The sequence below is a fragment of the Oryctolagus cuniculus genome, chromosome 1 (assembly GCF_964237555.1).
Source record: "Oryctolagus cuniculus chromosome 1, mOryCun1.1, whole genome shotgun sequence".
Lineage (NCBI taxonomy): Eukaryota > Metazoa > Chordata > Mammalia > Lagomorpha > Leporidae > Oryctolagus > Oryctolagus cuniculus.
This window is the reverse complement of record NC_091432.1, coordinates 57,206,944-57,212,297: the sequence shown is the minus strand read 5'-3', so window position 1 is coordinate 57,212,297 and position 5,354 is coordinate 57,206,944. Positions and strand designations below refer to the sequence as shown.

The following is a 5,354-nucleotide window of genomic DNA, read 5'->3' as shown; positions in this document are numbered from 1 at the left end:
TTTGTAGCCGAGCGTGACGTCACGGGGAGCAGCCAGTGCGCGCGCCGGAGGGGCGGAGCTGGCACAGCGCCCCCGCCCGGCGCGCCGCCTTGTCCGGAGTCCAGCGTCCGCTTGTCGGGTCCCGAGCCGGCCGGCCCCGGAGTCAAGCGAGCTAGGAGGGGACGGCTCAGGCTGCCTGAGGTGCTAAGCGCCACCCAACCGCCCCTTTCCGGGTGGGTGCCCCGCATCACCTGAACGGGGTCAGGCTGTGGGACCCAAGGTGCGAGCAGCCTCTCCCACGCTAACCGCCCCCCCCCCGGGGTCCCCCGCTCACCTGTCCACACTGTGACCGACCCGGGGACCACGGACAGTTGGGCCATGCTGGCGCCCCGCCGCGCGCGCCGCGGCTCTCCTCGGCCTTCGCGTCCCCTCCCGGGCTCCCGGCGCCCTCTGCCCAGGGCACGGGAAGGCCAGCGGCAAGCTCCGAAGGTGGGAGGGCTCGGATTTCTTCAACTTCAGATCGGTCCCCTCCCACTGGACCACGTGACTGGAGAGAGGGCAGCTCGTGTGGACTGGCCAGAGCCGGCTTTCTCGGGACCCTCCTCTTCCTGACACCCTGTGCCCTCAGCAGGACCCCTGCGAGGCCCAGTGTTGGGGAGGGTCCCCGCCTCCACGGAACGCACGCGATCGGAGCCCTGCACCTCCCGGGAGCATCCACAGAGAAGCACTAGTGTTTCTCAGCCAGCGCTAGGGCGTACCTTCCGGAGGGTCTGCCACCGGTCTCCCCGGCATCCTTGTGGGAGCATTTGGACCCCCGTATTTCTTCGTGAATCGATCTCATACTTTCAAGCCATTCTTATGGGTTCTGACCTCATCGTTGTGACTGGATACAAGCCAGGGTACGTTTCCACCTGGGGGACACATGGCAAGTACCCTCTCCACCCCGCGTCACAGGAGCAGCTTGAGCCAGAGAGATCTGCACTCCGAGGAGGACCAGAGGACACGCTCGGAGCCTCTGCTCTCTGCTCTCTGCTCTCTGGTGACAGCTCAGGAAGGAACTGTTATCATTATCATGTCTACAGGTGAATGGCTGAGACCTGCTCGAGGGCTTCCTGAGGACTCCCTGGCTGGGCTTGGCTCCTGTTCTCTGCCAGAGTCATCTCAAGCAACCACCTCCAAAGGCTTTGGTGGCCACGGTGAGAAAGACCCGCGTTCTTGCTTGATGTGGCCTCACCTACCCCTCCTCTCTGTACTTAGCCTCATGAGCCTTCTAGTTCCCTGGGCGAGCCGTGGTCCCTCTGGCCAAATGGCCTGCCCTTGCATACCCTGCTCCCTCTGCATGGAGTGCCCCCACCTACCCTCTTCCAGACCTCAGCTCCGCCATCATTTCTTCAGGCAAGTCTTCTCTGAGCTTCCAGAATGGGTCCGTTCTCCCTACTTGTCCTAGACATTTCACTCTGGTGGAGGGGCACTGGCCATTTGTCCCCTTCACTGATTACAAAGCCCAAGAAGGTTGACTGAGACCCTTTTATGCTCACCGTTGAATCCCTAATATGTAGAAGCTTCTCTATAAATACTAGTATAAGCACAGCAAGAAATTAAGGCTGTGCCCGAGGAAGTCAAGAGGCAGAGCTAGGGTCTGCTCCTGGAATCTGTGGGTTTCCCACAGCCGGAAAGGGCTGGCCTGAACCTCACGCACCTGCTTCTTTTCCTGTATTCTGCCTTCGGCAGTGCCCCAGTTTCAGAGGGCACAGACTGCTGGTGGGAAACCCTGCAGCTCTCGCTTCTGGCTTCAAGGACACCCCAGGGCTGGATTCCTCTCTGCTCCCCACCCTGTGCCCTCCCCCCCACACGGAGGGCAGGGGCCCCGGGAGGCGGTGGGATTGCTGCTCACCTTCCAGTCTCCTGGCGCTTCCAGCAGTGAACAAATGTGGCCTCCCTGGCCTCTTGCCTGGATCCCTGCCTGGTCACTCCTCCAGGCATGGGCCGCTAAGGGGACGGTGAAAGACAGTTTTGCCTTGTCTCTCAAGGACAAGTGCTCTGAACTTGGCAGAGCGTCAGGACAGGCCCAGCAGTGCAGGCCCCTGGGGCTTGGGCTGGGACAGCTACTTTCCGCAGGGAGGAAGCCAGGCAGCTGGAGGCTCTGGGAAGGAGTAGCTGAAATGCCCATTCCCCGGGCGGCTCCCATTCATTCTTCTGGCTGAGGATGTCCCAACAGAAGAAAGGGGCTCTTTGCACAGCTAGATCCCTCTGGGAACACCAGCACACGGAGTCTGTCTGGCTGAACTGGAATTTGGCCATATCAAGTGTTGCTGAAAAATCAAACGGGGCCTGCCTGGCACTGGGATTCTTTTTGTGAATTCAGAGCCCTTTACTGCAGTGGGGTTTGTGTTCTGCAATTGGATCTGTGGCCAGAATACCAGCTGGTTCCCTCACCCGTCAGGCACCTTCTACCAGACTGGTACCATCGCCGCCCCTAAGCATGGGACAGTGTGGTGCGGCCCCCCCCCCCCCAACCACACACACACTGAGTTTCTGCAGACTGCAGCTAGCTGCCCTGTTCAAAGAGGGTCACCCAGGGTGGTTTATCCAGTTCACCCAAATGACCTTGAGCAAGTTGCATTGTGCCTCAGTTTTCACATCTGTAAAATGGGTGCAGTGAGACTGTATATACGACTGGGCTTTGTAAACTCTGAAGGGCTACACCAACAGAAAAGATTATTATTCATTCTCTGTCTGACCGACCTCCCCTGTCCCAGTGATCCTTCTTGGAGGAAACATAATAGATGTATTAAATGCACAGGCTCTGGAGTCCAGTACACAAGGCTTGAATCCCTGCTGTGCCACTTAGTAGCCACGTAGCTAGTAAGTCCCTTCAGCACTGTGAGCTGTCAGTTCCTTGTCTAGAAAACAGTACAAGTGACATCTCTACCTCAGGACTGCTGTGAGGATTACACGGAGTCATACCCAGAGTGCACTGTGTGGGTGCCTGCAGCATGGGCTCCTTATCTGGGACAGCCTCGGGAAAACCTGCAGGTTGCTGTGCCCTCAGAGTGGGCTCGGCCTGAGCTTCTCCAAGTCTCCCAGACAGCTAGGGTGTGGGCATCTTCGTGTTCGCTCCGGCTTAGGCCTCCTGAGGCAGGGGCTGGCCAGCTTTCTCCCTCTCCCTGATGTCTCTGGATCCTGGATTTAATCCTGGATTTACCGTGTCAAGTGGCTCCTTGCTGAAGTTCTCTGCATCCCACCTTGGCTGTTGTAGAGTATCTGTGCTTGAAAACCATACTAGACAAGCCAGTGCCTTCTCTGTTAGGAGTTTGTTCATGTTACTCTTCCTAGGAGTGACAGAAACCCTACTGGAAATTCTTTAAGTGAAAATGCAAAATTTTGGTCTGCTTAATTTAGAAGTGTGGGGGCTCCAGGCACAGCTGGATCCAGGAACTCAAATGACATTGTCACAGTGGGTCAGCACGGATGCCCTGTGGGCAGGCTCGCTCTGTCTGCTGGCTGTCAGCAGCTCCAGGTTTATAGCCTGTTCTCCCAACAACACTCCTTTGGGTCTTCAGCTACCACAGAGACCTTTAGGATTGGGCTGTGAGGCTAGGAGGCCAGAAGAGTAAAAAAGACAGAGCATAACAGGGGGCAGTGGGAGGGAGAGGCTGCCACAAGGCTATCTTCCCCTCTCCTTCCCCACCAAGGCCTTTTGCCCTGGCCATACCCTGGAAGTTAGACGGCCACTCCCCAGGCCTTCTTTGCTCACTGCCCCCTTCCTTATAGCTACAGAGCCCTCTTGCTCCTCCAGCGTACCTACTCCCTCGACTCCCTTTGGCAGGAAGATCCTTCAGACAGTTGTCCACTGCAGGTGCCAGATGTGTGCCAGGCTCTCTGGCTGCACGGTGCCCAGCCCTCAGGGCTGTCTGCTCTGGCAGATCCAAGCAGAGCGAGGAGCCGTGGTTCCCAGCCCCACCGAGGCCTCCAACGGTGGGGCGGGTGGCAGCCCTGCTGCTGCTTCCCAAAGCTGGCTGGGTCTTTGGCGCCATCACTGTCAGCAGTGGTTTAGCTCCACTTCCTGGGATGAGGGCAAGCTTTGACCTCGTGTCCGACAGCAAAAGAGGAATGGGAAAGCATTCTGAGGCAGGAGCGTCTGGAGGAAGCTGGGGAGGGAGGAGACGAGGTTTGTCCTTGAATCCAGCTCTGTCCCTGACTTGGCCAAGCTGCTGACGCTCTCTGCACCTCAGTTTACCCACGTGGCAGGGCTCTGTGGCTTACATAAGATAACATGAGAAACAGCACCCCACACAACGCGGGCCCTCAAAAACCATGGCTTGTGCTCTCGTTTCCCTCCCTCTGATGTTGGTAGAGAGCCTGGAAGAAGAGGGGCCCTGAGACCAGGGGAGCAAGCTGCTGTGGGGAAAGGAGAGGTCTGTGGGTGGCAGCCCCGGAGTGACCCGCGCGCTCTGTCACCGGGCGTGGACACTCACGCTGGGGCCCGCTGTCTACCTCAGCAGCGCCCAGAGCTACCCTCAGAGCAACTAAGCGTGCAGCTTGGTGTGGCTGGGGCAGGTGCGTGGCCCCTGCTGGGCGGGTCACAGAGTCAGGCGGCAAATGGCAGCAGAGAGGGACGCCCCCCGTGGGATGTGTGTGGACTCCCACGCCAGCACACGTCACACACACGCACACACACACACACACTCACAGTTATGCCCTTAGCAGCCACTCTGATCTGTTTCCAAACAGCTGTGTATTCCCAGAGAGCAACGTCATTCCTGATTATTTTATAGCTCTTTATTTGGAAACCATTGCAAATTTATAACAAATCGCAAACACAAAAACAGAACAAAGAATACCTGTATATCCTTTACCCAGGTTACCTGTACTAGCATTTTACTGTGTTTGCTGTATCATTTATTCCCCCCAACATACACACACACACACCCCTTTCTTTTTTTCTGGACCATTTTAGGATTGCCATCCTCCCGCACCGGGGGCCTTGGGGTTTGAAATAAGTGAAGATGAAGGACTGACAGGCCTGTGTGTGTGCGCCGTCCTTGGAGACATCTTAGGAGACTGGGAAGACCTCGCTTCCTTCCCAGCTCAGGAGGTGGGGGCTGTGGGAGCTCTGGTGTGAGAACACAGGCCGGGCACTGTGGCCTTTGCTGCCTGCTTCAGGAACCTCTGTGTTGCTGGAACATTCCAGGAGAGAACTCGCTCCTAATGGACTGTCTGTGCCAGGGAAACCGGGGAAGCCGTCGAAGTCTGAGCCTTGCTAAACAACATGTTTCTGCCTTGACATTCAAGTCTCAAGAAGCGGAAAGCCGTAATGGTGGTGACAGCGAGTTAACACCCTCTGAGCCCTTACTGTACCAGGCAGGGTGCCC

The 5,354-nt window shown here is 57.4% G+C and overlaps 1 long non-coding RNA gene across 1 annotated transcript; it reads left to right on the top strand.

The window, feature by feature from the left end:
• The first annotated feature begins 740 nt into the window (after window positions 1-740).
• On the top strand, window positions 741-5,042 carry LOC108177449 (uncharacterized). The gene is made up of 3 exons (XR_001794261.3): window positions 741-878; window positions 1,062-1,175; window positions 4,940-5,042. It is a non-coding gene; the product is annotated as an uncharacterized lncRNA (long non-coding RNA).
• Window positions 5,043-5,354: the final 312 nt, after the last annotated feature.